This window comes from Somniosus microcephalus, chromosome 12 (genome assembly GCF_052327205.1).
Source record: "Somniosus microcephalus isolate GS21.2 chromosome 12, FLI_Smic_1.0, whole genome shotgun sequence".
NCBI classification, from domain to species: domain Eukaryota; kingdom Metazoa; phylum Chordata; class Chondrichthyes; order Squaliformes; family Somniosidae; genus Somniosus; species Somniosus microcephalus.
This window is the reverse complement of record NC_140998.1, coordinates 226136530-226152579: the sequence shown is the minus strand read 5'-3', so window position 1 is coordinate 226152579 and position 16050 is coordinate 226136530. Positions and strand designations below refer to the sequence as shown.

The following is a 16050-nucleotide window of genomic DNA, read 5'->3' as shown; positions in this document are numbered from 1 at the left end:
GCGTACCGATCACAGAAAGGACACAATCCGCTTTCCGGTCCGTGGACTATAAATCAGGCGTCATGCCTTTAAGAAGGATCACACCTTTAAGAAACTCGATCTGCAACATAGTTAAGCCCAGAGCTGCGGAGGAGCAGTCGAAGCTGTGCACTGATGAAAGGCAGTCGTACTTTGTGTAGTCTCTGACTCCATTTTGTGTTCAGCATGCAGCCTCAACAATTAAACCTTTTCTGTTGAACCTCTCCGAGTTCAGTATTTTTTGCTAGGAGTACGTAGACTCCTACAGCCGTCTCGCTTTTGGCGGTTCCTGCGATGGCCGCCATTTTGGGAGGTCGGTACTGCTGCCGATGCCTGCGCGCACTCCAGATATTTAGATGAGGCAGATCGTGACGTCAATGAGTGTGGAATGTTGGATTGACACAATATCTGCCATTTTCGACATTGCCGCTCCATTTTACGCCCTCTCCCAATCGCGACCAGCTGACCATACGTTCAGCAGCAGGAAGGACCTCCCAGCACCGCTATTTAAAGGGATCATCAACAACATACAGCTGACTTGCTTTTTGATCTGTCCTGGCTCTGTCACAGTTTGTGCGACTGTTTGGAGCTTTCTACAGTTATTTAATGTTGCTGAGGTGACAGAAATCCTTGCTACTCGTTTAAAGGCTTCTGCTCCCACCACTTGCTCCCAGTCATGGGGTCTCTACTTGCAGTCCCCCTCATGCTCGAGTATGACGGAGATGGAGTGGAGGCAGCAAAGACGAAGACAAGGTGCTTGCAGAGGGAGGACGAGGAGGGGCAGGAGGTCTTGCCCACCCAGGGTCTTCCAAGAGCACTTCTACCTGTGCTTAAGCCAGGGGCAGTGTATTAGGAGACTCCGATTCACCAAGGAGGCAGTCACAGAACTCTGCCACCTCCTGCAGCCAAACATGCAGCCTCAGAGCAGAGTGGCTCTCCCAGTGGCCCTGAAATCAACGTGTCCCTGAATTTTTTCACCAGTTTGGACTGGGAGATACAGCTAACATCTCCCAGTTTGCTGGGTCATTGACCTGAAACGTTAACTCTGTTTCTCTACAGATGCTGCTTGACCTGCTGAGGTATGAGACTCCCAAAACAAGCGCTCTACTCGGAGCTCCGACACGGCCAGAGAGCCCCAGGTGGGCACAGGAAACACTTCAAGGACACCCTCAAAGCCTCCTTGAAAAAGTGCAACATCACCACCAACACATGGGAATTCCTGGCCCAAGACCGCACAAAATGGAGGAGAAGCATCCGGGAAGGTACCGAACACCTGGAGCAAGCGGAAGCCAAGTGCAAGGAGTGCACGTCAACCCAAGCACCCCACCCACCCACCCCTTCAACCACCGTCTGCCCCACCTGTGACAGAGACTGTAGGTCCCGCATTGGACTCATTGGTCACCTGAGAATTCATGTTTAATGTAGAAGCAAATCATCCTTGATTCCTAGGGACTGCCTAAGAAGAAGAAGAATTTCCAGGACTTTCTGTTTTTATCCCAGTTTGCTGCCCATCGCTGCAACCAGGAAGTCACAGAGGCTCCCTATTCCAGGAGAAGGGACTTCATTGTCTTCTCTCCGAACAGAGAGACGTAGGAGGAGCACGCATGTGGCTTTGCCAGGCTAGAGGGCTTCCTCATGGTGCAGTGTGCCATCGACTGCACACATGTGGCTTTGCGGGCACCGCATACCAATCCTGAGATGTTCCGTAACTGCACAGGCTACCACTCACTTAATGTACACTTCTTGTGCGACGACGCCCGGTGCATCATGATGGTGAATGCCCGGTATCCTGGCAGCAGTCATGATGCCTTCAACCTGCACCAGTCCGGTGTGCCAGCAGTCTTTGAACCACCACGTCAAACCCAAGGGTGGCTGCTTGGAAACAAGAGCTATCCACTCTGCCCCTGGCTGATGAGTTCCCTCCACAACCTCACCACTTGTCTCCAGCACTGATATAACGACTGCCATGAGGAGTCTCATCGAGCAGACCATTGAGGTTCTCAAGCAACAGTTCCACTGTCTTGACCGCTCAGGAGGAACCCTCCAGTACAGGCCGGAGCAGGTTTCCCATTTCGTGGTGGTGTGCTGCATGTTCCACAACTTGGCCACATGAGGGCACAGCCCATGCCACCACGGGTCCATCAAGCCTGTCCCAAAACAATTGTGATACCTTGTGTATCACAATATATACATTCCATCCCACCCAAAACTATAAAATACCAAGGCCAATTTGGGAAAGAAAAATCTGGGAAATTCCTTTCCGACCTAACTAGGCGATCGAAACTAGTCCAGGAGATCACTCTGGTCCTGAATTCCCTGCAGTATCTACCTTCTGTAAGAGGTGATCTCTGCCCCAGCCAGAAACAGGTCCAGCTCTCACTTGAAAGAATTCAGCGAGTCCGTGTCCACCACACGAGACGGCAGCCTGTTCCTGAGGTCCACTATTCTATGGGAAAAGTACCACCTCCTGACAGCTAACCTAGATCTAGCCTTACACAACTTAAATTTGTGACCCCTGGTCCTTCCTAACATATTTAATTGAAACAAACTATCAGCTGGAACACAATCATTCCCTTCAACCCTTCATTATCTTCTGAACGTCAATCAAATTCCCCTTAAGTCTACGCTTCCCTAAAGTGTACAGTCCCAACTCTTTTAGCCTATCTTGATAACAAAGATGCTATCCTGATAAATAAGAGAGGAGGAGGAGGAGGAAGTGAGCAGGCAGGCAGCACATCCCCGATCCAGATGGGCTGTCCATGAGCACCTCAAGAGACTCTGGTTGCAGTGAGTGAAACCCCAGATCCCCGTTGCTCACCACTTCCCCATCTTACCATCCCTCTGTCACAGAACATCACAGCGTCCTCCTGGGCACAAAGCTGACATGAGAGCCACCGCAAAACACATCTCGAACATAATTTATAAATTTATCAAAATCAAATCAAAAGAACAAAGTCAGCTAATCACCCTTGTGCATTCCCTTAGTGTCTGCCTTTGCTGTGCCTTTTCCTACTCTAGTGCTCCTACGAAGTGCTCCCCCAGTGGCTGCAGCATGGCTGGTGGAAAGCTGCTGACTTTCAGTGGGGAGACTACAGATGGGCCTGCAGGATGACCTCGAGCAGCTCTGGCCCCAGAAAGCCCGGCTGTAGACTGCACCACCTTGGTATGGGCGGCAGAAGTCTGGGCTGGCTGGTGCAAGCGCCACTGGCAGGGTGGCAGTGGTGGGAGTACGAATGCTGTCTTCTTGAGAGAGGACAGCAGGTTCTTGCTCCACGGGGCCACTGCCACTCCCTCGGGATGGGGCCTCAGCACTATTAGCCACCTGTTGGAGCACAGATTGCTGGACTGCTGTGACAATCTGCAAGCACTTTTCCACACTCATAAACCCAGCCACAATGGCATCAGTCTGAGCTTGCGGGGCAACAAGTTGAGACTGTAGGAGAGCAGTCTGCGCTTCCACTGCAGCAGTGAGACGTTGGGTCGCTTCCATTGTGCTGCAATGGAAATGCGAGTTCGCCCATCACACCCAGCATCATGGTTGGGTCCACAAGTTCTCTAATGGAGTTGTCCATTATTTCCACCCTGGAAATCATGGGCTCCAAGCCCAGCGCAAAACCCCATAATATTGGAGCCGGACTCCTCCATGCTGCTTGACACTGACCAGAGGCTCTCTGGCAGGCTTGCCATTACACCAAGCATTTCTGTGTGCATGCCCATCACCCTTCTTCTGAAGGCTGCCCCATCGAGAACAACATCTGAGTCCTGTGCAGCAGAACTCGTGCATAATCTCACCCTGCGGGGAGCTGGCACCCGAGCTACACTTTCCCACTGGCTTGGCTGCAGCCCACTCATGCCTGGTGATTCACCACGTGCAGATCCTGCCTCTATACTACCCTCTAAAGTACGGGCAGTGCCATTTGCTGAGCTGGTGTCTGTGAGTGTCAGTTCCAGTGCCGCTGTGTCTTCTTCTCCTCCATCACTCTCCTCCTCCAGAACTTCAGGGACAGGCTGGGCTGCTGCCAGTGCTTGGGTATCTGAAAGTAGAAATGCACAAGGGTTGGGTTGTGTTGAGGTAGGAGGGAAAGCCAGATATCCATGCATACACCATCAGCAGCGTGCAAGTGAAAAGAGATTGTAGGATGAGGGATAATGGGCTGTGAGATGAAGGATTAGGTATAAGCATACCGTCATCATCAGCAATGTTTTTCACTTCCCCGGTCACCACGGGACTCTGTCACTGCCCCAACAATTATTACGAGCACTACTTCCTTCAAGTCCTTGTGGTTCTCAAATCTGACTTACCCTTCTTCTTACTTCTTAGGCAGTCCCTGGGAACTGAGGATGACTTGCTTCTACATTAAACATGAGTTCTCAGGTGACTGATGAGTCCAATGCAGGACCTACAGTCTCTGTCACAGGTGGGGCAGACAGTGCTTGCAGGGGAGGGTGGCTGGGGTGCTTGAGTTGACGTACACTCCTTGCATTGCTTGCGCTTGGCTGCCGCTTGCTCCCGGCGAAGAGATTGTAGGTGTTCAGCACCTTCCCGGATGCTTCTCCTCCATTTTGTGCGGTCTTGGGCCAGGGATTCCCAGGTGTCGGTGGGGACGTTGCACTTTTTCAAGGAGGCTTTGAGGGTGTCCTTGAAGCGTTTCCTCTGCCCACCTGGGGCTCTCTTGCCGCGTTGGAGCTCCGAGTAGAGCGCTTGTTTTGGGAGTCTCGTATTGGGCATGTGGACGATGTGACCTGTCCATCGGAGCTAATTGAGCGTGGTCAAAGCTTCGATGCTGGGAATGTTGGCCTGAGCGAGAACACTGACGTTGGTGCGCCTATCCTGCCAATGGATTTTCATGATCTTGTGGAGGCAGCATTGGTGGTACCTCTCCAGTGCTTTGAGGTGCCTGCTGTACATGGTCCACGTCTCTGAGGCATACAGGAGGGCGGGTATCACTACTGCTCTGTCGACCATGAGCTTGGTGCTGGGTTTGAGGTCCTGGTCTTCAAACACTCTCTTCCTGAGGCGACCGAAGGCTGCACTGGACACTGAAGGCAGTGCTGGACTTCGTCATCGCCGTTTGCCCTTGTTGACAGTACTGCCACCCGATGACGCTTCACCCATCTGCTGGTGCTCCCGGAGGTTGTGCGCCAACTTGGCCTGCAAGAGAAAGGGAAGTGTCAGTGAGTGTGATACAATATGTTTGGGTGGTGTGCCTGCCATGGTTGAATAGCTGGAAATTTGTGCAAGGTGTGAGATGTGGCTGTAAGTCTTGCAGCAGTGGTAAGTGTGTGAGGTATGAGTGGTGCTGGCTAGAGATTGTTGGTAGGTGACTGATGGGGGTGTGGTGCATTGAACAGTGTGCGCGATTCATGGCACAGATAGTGGGATATGGTATTTGAAGATGCATTTACTCACCTTGACCAGTCGTGTGAGGTCACTAAACATTTTGCAGCACTGGATCCAGGTTCTGCGGACAACACTCATCATACTGACAGCTTCAGCAGTCTCCACCCACAGCCTTCTTATGTCCGCGGGCCTCCTGCCCCCTGTTGGTAGAGGACCTGAGGATGTCATAGAACCTCCAGGATCAAGGCCTCCAGTGCCACATCAGAAAATCTTCTTGCCCTTTTTCTTGGCTATTGGGCCATGGTTTTCTCCACAATGACAATGAGGTGTTTGTGCAAAAAAGCACTTCCCCTGTATTAGAGCCTTGAACAAACTTTATTGGCCACTAGACTCCACCCAATATTGGCCCCCGAATCAGCACTAAGACAATCAGCAGCACATTTCAGCGCTACAATCATTATAATGAGCAGGCAGCATGAATTTTATGTGCTGCCTGCACTACTTTGAACGGGCGTGGGCACATCGTGCTGCCCGCACCTGTTTTTGGGCCTTATCCAATTTCTAGGCCTCTGTCTATTGCATTCTTAGCTTGATTCCCCACTCCTGTTTTTGAGGAATAGAGTCTGTTGGTATTGGATGACCTTGTAGCTGTTATCATTTTAATCCAATGGCTTTGTACTGAGCCAAGGTCAACTAAGAATGAGCCTACATTCCAGTCCCTTGTACTTTGTTCATCTTCTGATTAATTTAGTGCTGCTGCTCTAATTCAGGTATTATCCTATTAAAGCAGTTCCAGGAGATTCCCAGAGCCTGCTGTCATTGTATTTATGGACAGAGGTGAGTCAGGCATCACCTCAACCAACTCTCATCATTCCTAGTTTCAGAATGCATTGAACAGCAGTTGCCAAATCCTGGGCGCTCTGACAATACAGTAATTCAGGGACCTTTCCCGACTTTACAAAGCTTCCTGAAACTGTTCAGCACCATTATACTATTTTTCAAGCTCTGATGCTACATCATTTCAGTCCCAGCCATCGTGTTCAACTGGGCACTCGGATGAAAAGGTATAATCACAGAACACAGGTAAGAGGAAGGTCTATTTTTACTCAAAGACGTGGGAGGCGATGTAATAGAATCTTGCAATACGTGTTAAGCCTTATGACAGTCTAATATAAAGATAAAGTTGCTTTTAAAATTTTTATTAATCCATTATCAAAATACCTTTCTGCTGATCAGCAAATCCAACAAGGATTTTGAATACATTGATGCGAAGGATGAATCTACATCAAATTGGATGAGGTGAGGGAAGACTGATACCATATTGTGAGGATCACAAGATAGTAACGGATGAAGAAGATCATTTGTCCCATTTTATATGATCCATCCAGTACAATATCCCACCCAACAGCCAGTCAGCCTTTCATTCTAGATGGCTGTGGCTGGAAAAACGAGCCAATTTTTAAAATCAGCTCTAGGCATTAAATTCAGCAGGAACTCCGGGAAACCTGTATTTCTGGATCGCTGCACCTCCCCCACCCCCCGTCAGACACTCCCTCCTTAGAAATATTGGGGCCATTATCTTTCGTATCTACACTGAAGTGATTGGTCCCCACTGAGTGTCCTCTCCTGACAGTATGTTTGAAATTGAAATTTGTCCATGGCTGGGGGCATGTTCTCTCATTCTAACTCGCAAAACATTCTGTATTCATTTAACAATATTAACTTATTTTTGGCCACTTAAATATTTGTGTGTTATCTTCCAGGTTTGTTAACTGTGCCAGAAAGGAGGAGGAGCAGAACCTGGTAGCCTTTCAGCACTGTGGCAAAATTTATTACCGGACCTGCAAGCCTGTTCCTCCTCGGTGCGAGTTGCTGGTCTGGTATGGTGATGAATATGCCAAGGAACTCGGTATCAAATGGACCACAATGTCGGTGTCATAACAAGAACCAAAATGTACGGATTCTGACCAAAATTGGGAACTGTAGCCAAAGTATCATTTGTTTTCTGTTACAGTCTCAAAGGTGTTTGATAAAGTGTGACGTAATAGACTTATTAGCAAAATTGAAGCCCATGGGATCAAAGGGGGAATGTTAGCGTTGATTCAAAATTGGCCATGAGACAGAAAGCAAAGAGTAGTGCTGAATGGTTGTTTGAGACTAGAGGGAAGTATACAGTGGTATCCCCCAGGGGTCAGTATTAGGACCCCTGCTCTTTCTCATATATATTTATGATCTGGACTTTGACAATTGGGGGCATAATTTCAATGTTTGCAGATGACATAAAGCTTGGAAACATAGTAAACAGTGAAAAGGATAGTAGAAGTTTTCAGGAAGATGTAGATAGACTAATGAAATGCGAAGGCACATGGCAGATGAAATTTAATGCAGAACAGTGTGAAGTGACGCATTTTGGAAGGAAAACTGAGGAGAAGCAACATAAATTAAATGATAACATTTCAAAGTGGGTGCAGGAACAGACACCTTGGGATTCACATACTCAAATCTTTGAAGGTGGCAGGGCATATTGTTAAGGCTACTAATAAATCATTTGGGACCCTAGGCTTTATCAATAGTGGCATGGAGTACCAACACAAGGAAATTATGGTAAACCTTTATAAATCACTGTTTAGGCCTCAGCTAGCGTATTGTGCCCAAATCTGTGCACTACACTTTAGAAGGAATGTAGAAGCCTTAGAGAAGTTGCAAAGGAGATTTACCAGAATCATACCAGGGATGGGAGACTTCAGTTATCTCATAGTAAAGGATCCTCTGGGAAAGAGTGATCATAATGTGATAGAATATCACATTGGGCTTGAGAGTGAAATACTTATGTCTGAACTAGTGTCTTAAACTTAAATAAAGCCAATTACATACGTATGAGTGGTGTGTTGGCTATGGTAGATTGGGAAATTAGATTAGAAGATCTGATGGTAGATAAGCAGTGGCAAACATTTAAAAACTTATTCCAATATTCTCAGTGAATATACATTCCGTTGAGAATTAAAAACTCCTGTTGAAAACTGATCCATCCTTGGCTAACTGAAGAAGTTAAGGATAGTATTGGATTAAAAGAGGCTTATAATGTTACAAAGAATAGTAATAAGCTTTAGAGACCATCAAAGAATGACCAAAACATTGATAAAAAGGGACAAAATAGAATAGGAGAGTAAAGTAGCAAGAAATATAAGAACAGATTGTAAGAGTATCTACAAGTATGTAGAACGGAAGAGAGTAGCAAAAGTAAGCATTGATCCCTTAGAAGCTGAGACAGGAGAAATTATAATGGGGAATAAGGAAATGGCAGAGACCTTAAACAAATATTTTGTATCTGTTTTCACAGTAGAAGACACAAAAAACATACCAAAAATAGTGGGGCACCAAGGGGCAAATGAAAGGAAGGGAAATGATTAAGAACAGTAGAGAAAAAGTACTTGAGAAAATAATGGGACTAAAAGCCAACACATCCCCTGGACCCCAACATCCTCGGGTTCTACAAGAGATAACTGCAGAGATAGTGGGTGCATTGGTTGTGATTTTCCACAATTCCCTAGATTCTAGAACAGTCCCAGCGGATTGGAAGGTAGCAAATGTAACACCGCTATTCAAGAAAGGAGGGAGAGAGAAAACATCGAACTACCGTCCAATTAGCTTGACATCAATTGTCGAGAAAATGCTGGAATCCATTATTAAGGAAGTGGTAACAGGGCATTTAGAAAATCGTAATATCATTAGGCAGAGTCAACATGGTTTTATGAAAGAGAAATCGTGTTTAACAAATTTATTAGAGTTTTTTGAGGATGTAACTCGCAGGGTAGATAGTAAATTTGGATTTCCAAAAGGCATTCGATAAGGTGCCACATAAAAGGTTGTTATGCAAGATAAGGGCTCATGTGGTTGAGGGTAATTTATCAGCATGGATAGAGGATTGGTTGACGGACAGAAAACAGAGAGTAGGGATAAACGCATCATTTTCGGGTTGGCAGGCTGTAACTAGTGGGGTGCCGCAAGGATCAGTACTTGGGCCTCAGTTATTCACAATTTATATTAATAACTTAGATGAAGGGACCGAGTGTAATGTATCCAGGTTTGCTGACGTTACAAAACTAGGTGGGAAAGTGAGCTGTGAGGAGGGCACAAAGAGCCTGCAAAGGGGTATCGGCAGGTTAAGTGAGTGGGCAATAAGGTGGCAGATGGAGTATAATGTGAGGAAATCTGAGGTTATTCAGTTTGGTAGGAAGAATAGAAAAACAGAATATGTTTTAAATGGTGAGAAACTATAAAATGTTGGTGTTCAGAGAGATTTAGGTGTCCTCATACAGGAAGCACAGAGTTAGCAAGCAGGTACAGCAAGCCATTAGGATGGCAAATGGCAAGACGGTCTTTATTGCAAGGGGGCTGTAGTACAAGATTAAGGAAGTCTCGCTACAATTGTGCAGGGCTTTGGTGAGACCACACCTGGAGTACTGTGCACAGTTTTGGTCACCTTATCTGAGGAAGGATACACTTGCCTTAGAGGCGGTGCAACAAAGGTTCACTGGATTGATTCCTGGGATGAGCAGGTTATCCTATGAGGAGAGATTGAGTAGATTGAGCCCATACACTGGAGTTTAGAAGAATGAGGGGTGATCTCATTGAAACATATAAGATTCTGAGGGTGATTGTAGGGTAGACTGAGAGGCTGCTTCCCCTGGCTGGACAGTCGAGAACTAGGGGGCATAGTCTCAGGATAAGGGGTCGGCCATTTAAGACTGAGATGAGGAGCAATTTCTTCACTCAGGGAGTTGTGAATCTTTAGAATTCTCTGCCCCAAAGGGCTATGGATGCTGAGTAATTGAGTATATTCAATGCTGAGACAGATAGATTTTTGGAATCTAGGGGAACCAAGGGATATGGAGATCGGGCGGGAAAGTGGAGTTGAGGTTGAAGATCAGTCATGATCTTATTGAATGGTGGAGAAGGCTCGAGGGGCCGTATGGCCGACTCCTGCTCCTAATTCTTATTATGTCTTATATAGTATAACATAAAAACAGAAAATGCTGGCAATGCTCAGCAGGTCAGACAGCATCTGTGGAGAGAGAAACAGAGTTAACGTTTCAGGTCGATGACCCTTCGTAAGAACTCTTATGTCCTTATGTTATGTATAGAGACTAAAGAAGCTCTGATTGGTTCCCTTGGATGACAAGTCCTGATTGCTGGTTGGTCCCCTTGGAGGACAAGACACACCCAGCAGTTTCTCTGGAATGTGTAATTAGATCCTCCCAGCCGACGTAATCAGTTACTTTGCAAAGTGTAATTCGAGCCATTCTGACTACTTACTCCAGACAGAACAGAGCTCACTTGGAACAGACAGGGCTCACCCTCGCGGGGGAAGACCATCTCCCAACCCCCAAACAACTTCCTGACCTCCCCACCCAACTTCCTGACCTCCTCCCCACCGTCACGTCACGTCAGAATGTGAATTCTCAGTGTAAGGATGTGCTGAAATGCAGTAGTTGCATTTTACAGCTAGTTGGTCGTGTTTCAACGTCCCAGCGTCCTGTATCACTGTATCCACTGACACTTGGTGAGCAACACCATGGAGGTGGGGTGGGGTGTGTGCTGGGAGTGGGGTGGGGTGTGTGCTGGGGGTGGGGTGGGGTGTGTGCTGGGGGTGGGGTGGGGTGTGTGCTGGGGTGGGGTGGGGTGTGTGCTGGGGGTGGGGTGGCGTGTGCTGGGGGTTGGGGTGGGGTGTGTGATGGGCGTGGGTGTGGTGTGTGCTGGGGGGTGGGGTGGCGTGTGCTGGGGGGTGGGGTGGCGTGTGCTGGGGGGTGGGGTGTGTGCTGGGGGTGGGGTGGGGTGTGTGCTGGGGGGGTGGGGTGTGTGCTGGGGGGGTGGGGTGTGTGCTGGGCGGGTGGGGTGTGTGCTGGGGGGCGGTGGGGTGTGTGCTGGGGGGGTGGGGTGTGTGCGGGGGGTGTGTGCTGGGGGGTGTGTGCTGGGGGTGGGGTGGGGTGTGTGCTGGGGGGTGGGGTGTGTACTGGGGGGGTGTGCTGGGGGGGAGGTGTGCTGGGGGTGGGGTGGGGTGTGTGCTGGGGTGGGGGGGTGTGTGCTGGGGTGGGGGGTGTGTGCTGGGGGGTGGGGGGGTGTGTGCTGAGGGTGGGGTGGGGTGTGTGCTGGGGTTGGGGTGTGGTGTGTGCTGGGGGGTGGGGTGTCTGCTGGGGGGGTGTGCTGGGGTGGGGTGGGGTGGTCTGCAGAGATGGCTAATAATGGAAGTCCTTATGCTTACACTAAATATTGCAACTTTCATATGCATCATCGAAAATTTACAGTCATGTTTAATTTGAACTGCATTCTCTTTCTGATCAAATGCTCCACTTTACAGATTGTAGCAGTGAAGGATGAAATAAGGCTCGTGCTTAAAGCTTATCTCCGGGGTTTCTGCCAGTTTTGACGTGTGTTTTTACAGACTGACTTTGGATGAAAACTTGTTGGAAACAAATGAGATTTTCCCCACTCTTCCCTAGTAGAATAGTGTGTCATTGTGGAAGGATTTGTCGGCGGCGGATTATGAGTCTGACGGGCCGCCACGTGTCTATTCTTTCCATGGCCGTAAACATCTTTATTCCAGTCGATGAGGCCGGAGAGTCTTATGGGTCTGACGCCCACACCCAGCAGAAAAGAGTATTCGGCTGGAATCAACCTAGAATTGTGAGCCAGATCTCAAATTTCCACTCTCCAGTATTGTTGGAAACTGGGCTGGAAACCGACTCCTTTGGGCTCAGAGGCCACAATGCTACCAGTAAGTCAAGGCTCACTCGGGCAAACTGGTGCCAAGCCATTGGTAGTTAAAAAAAAGCATAAGATTATAGTGTTTATTTCTAACCTCCACTTCACCCCTGCTCCGGCCTCTAGGGGGCGGTGTATTTTGAATTTCCCTCCTTTTCTGCACACTTCATTACTAACACCCACACACAAACTTCCTTCAGGACGGTACGCGAATGCAAATCTTGGTTGAATGCAAATCATGTTAGACTTTTCACCCATCTTTCCCCAGGTGTAATTGACTGCCAGATGGTAACAAACAATCTCCAGATTACTACCAGTGCCACGTGCTAGTGAGTACAGATATAGGAAGATAGAGCAGATGAATGCGTGGCTGGAGAGATGGTGTCAGAGGGGGGGCTTTAGATTCCTGAGGAATTGGAACCGTTTCTGGGGGAGGTGGGACCTCTACAAGCCAGACAGGTAGAACCTCAATGGGAAAGGGCCCAATGTCCTCGCGGGGGATTTTGCTAGTGCTGTTGGGGAGGGTTTAAACTAGCTTGGCAGGGGGATGGGAACCTGAGGGTACAAGCAGAAGGGAGAAAAGCTAAGCTGGAAATAGATGATAGGGGTTCAGGTGAAGGGGTATTTAGGAAGGCAAATAGAAAGGAGAAGGCAATAGTGCAGGGCAACGACAGGGGTAACGATAACCAGAATGCATCAGGAAGGGGCAGAGCGTACATGCGTAAGAGTGCACTAGAAAATAGAGTCAGAGTAAGGAAAAATGATAAGATAAAATTAAAGGCTCTTTATCTCAATGCATGCAGCATTCATAACAAGATAGATGAGTTGACGGTACAAATAGAAATAAATGGGTATGATCTGATAGCCATTACAGAGATGTGGTTGCAAGGTGACCAAGGCTGGGAACTGAATATTCAGGGGTATTTAACATTTCGGAAGGACAGGCAGAAAGGAAAAGGAGGTGGGGTAGCTCTGTTAATAAAGGATGAGATCACTGCAGTGGTGAGGAATTATATTGGCTCAGAAGCTCAACATGTAGAGTCAGTTTGGGTGGAGGTAAGAAATATCAAGGGTAAGAAGTCATTGGTGGGAGTAGTCTATAGGCCCCCTAACAGTAGCTATACTGTAGGGCAGAGTATAAATCAAGAAATAATGGGGGCTTGTAAGAAAGGTACTGAAATAATCATGGGTGATTTTAATCATCATATAGATTGGACAAATCAAATTGGCAAGGATAGCCTTGAGGATGAGTTCATAGAATGTATTCGGGATGGTTTCTTAGAGCAATACGTTGAGGAACCAACCAGGGAGAAGGTGATTTTAGATCTGGTAATGTGTAATGAGACAGGATTAATTAATGATCTCATAGTGAAGGATCCCCTAGGAAAGAGTGATCATCGCATGGTAGAATTTCAAATTCAGTTTGAAGGTGAGAAACTTGGGACTGAAACAAGTGTTCTAAAGTTAAATAAAGGCAATTACAATGGTATGAGGACAGAGTTGGCTAAAGTGGACTGGGAAAATTGATTAAAGAGTAAGACGGTAGATCAGCAGTGGCAGACATTTAACGAGATATTTCATAAATCACAGCAAAGGTGTATTCCAGTGAGAAAGAAAGACTCCACAAGAAGGATGTACTAACCATGGCTAACTAAGGGAGTTAAGGATGGTATCAAATTGAAAGAAAAGGCATACATTGGCCCAGAAATTCGAGTCGGGGGCTTGCCGCGCGTGTAAGCCCCCGATCTGCACTTACTCGACGCGCCGGCCATTGAGCTTCAGGGACGCCTGGAATTGCTGTTTTAAAATGTTGACTCCCGGGCAGCGTCTGACGTCACGCCGCCCAGGAGTGCAGCCAGCGCGAAGCCTGTAGCGCGCTGTGCAACTGAGACACGCCCCTTGAGGTCTCAGTTTAACAGGACACGCCCCCAATGTTTCTGCCAAGCTGCTAAGCATTTTTACATGCAAAGCAGCAGTTTAAATAGGTTTTTGGAAGTTTTTTGAAGCTTTTGGTAACTTTTATAAACTTTTAAAAACGTTTACATTATTTTGAAGAATCTGAAGTAGTTTTAAACAGAATTAAAGCAATTTAAAGACTTTTAAAAGCCCTAAAAGAATTTTTTTAATTCCATTTATTTATTTAGCAATGTCGTCGTCATACGTGTCTTCACAGTGTTCCCTTTGGGGAACTGTATGAAGTGGTGGAAGGATTTATGGCCATGATTAACGCTCATTCCGTGACCGTAACCATCTTTGAACCAGCCATTAGGGCGGTTAGTCCTATGGCGGGAGGGTTTTACGGGCTCCCACACGCTATACAAGGAGGGGGGGCCACCCACACCCACGGACGCAAATATCCCACTGGATGTCAACCCAGAATTTAGAGCCGGAGCTCTGACTCCACTTGCCGGGACTGTCTGGAGCGGGGTTCGAAACCCGACCCTGATCTGGCCCAGCGGCGGGGATCCTACAGCTATGCCAAAGGCCCAATCCAATTAGCAACGTGAAATGGCTGGAATGAGCACAATTCACGGCATTAAAAGAACTCACAATTGAACTGATGATGACCTCAGCAATCTCCTCAAGGAGGTGGAGGCGCAGCGCCTGCTCATCATTGGTAATGAGAAGTCAAAGGCGCCGCAAAAAGGGCAGATGATAGCTTGGTCTTTCAAGTGGCAGCATAGGGCTCCAGTCACGGGGAGGGAAAAGGCGCAGGAAACGTATGGGTGTCACCTTTTGTGCGGAGTGGGCCTTTTGCGTAGCAGTAAGCATCCCCGCCGCTGGGCCAGAAGGAGTAGGGTTTCGAACCCCACTCCAGACAGTCCCGGCAAGTGGAGTCGGAGCTCCAACTATAAATTCTGGGTGGACATCCAGCGGGATACTTGCGTCCGTGGGTGTGGGTGGCCCCCCCCCCTCAGATGGGCTGTGGGAGCTAACTAAGGGAGTTAAGGATGGTATCAAATTGAAAGAAAAGGCATACAATGTTGCGAAGATTAGTGGTAGGCCAGAGGCTAAAAAAAATTAAGTGGGAGAAGTTAGAATACGAGATTAAACTACCAAATAATATAAAAACAGATTGTAAGAGCTTCTACAGGTATATAAAAAGGAATAGAGTAGCTAAAGTAAACGTTGGTCCGTTCGAGGAGGAGACTGGGGAATTAATAATGGGAAATAGAGAAGTGGCAGAGACTTTAAACAATTATTTAGGCTCGGTCTTCACGGTAGAAGACACTAAAAACATCCCAATAAGAATAGATAATCAAGGGGCTATAGAGAGGAACCTAAACAATCTCTATCACTAGAGAAAAAGTACTAGGCAAACTAATGGTGCTAATGGTCGACAAGTCCCCTGGACCTGATGGCCTGCATCCTAGGGTCTTAAAGAAGTGGCTGCAGAGATAGTGAATGCGTTGGTTGTAATCTATCAAAATTCCCTGGACTCTGGAGAGGTCCCAGCGGATTGGAAAACTGCAAATGTAATGCCCCTATTCAAGAAAGGAGGGAGACAGAAAGCAGGAAACTATAGGCCAGTTAGCCTAACTTCTGTCATTGGGAAAATGCTGGAATCCATTATTAAGGAGCTAATAGCAGGACATTTAGAAAATCATAAGACAATCAAGAAAAGTCAGCATAGTTTTATGAAAGGGAAATCGTGTTTGACAAATTTGCTAGAGTTCTTTGAGGATGTAAAAAACAGGGTGGATAAAGGGGAACCAGTAGATGTAGTGTATTTGGATTTCCAGAAGGCATTTGATAAGGTGCCACATAAAAGGTTACTGCACAAGATAAGAGTGCACAGGTTGGGGATAATATATTAGCAGGGTTAGGGGATTGGCTAACTAACAGAAAACAGAGAGTCGGGATAAATGGGTCATTTTCCAGTTGGCAATCAGTAACTAGTGGGGTGCCACAGGGATCAGTGCTGGGGC

General features: G+C 47.5%; 1 pseudogene; it reads left to right on the top strand.

Annotated features, from left to right (window-relative positions):
• The window catches only part of LOC147110212 (uncharacterized), a 151610-nt pseudogene that overhangs the window by 19328 nt on the left and 116232 nt on the right, over positions 1-16050 (top strand).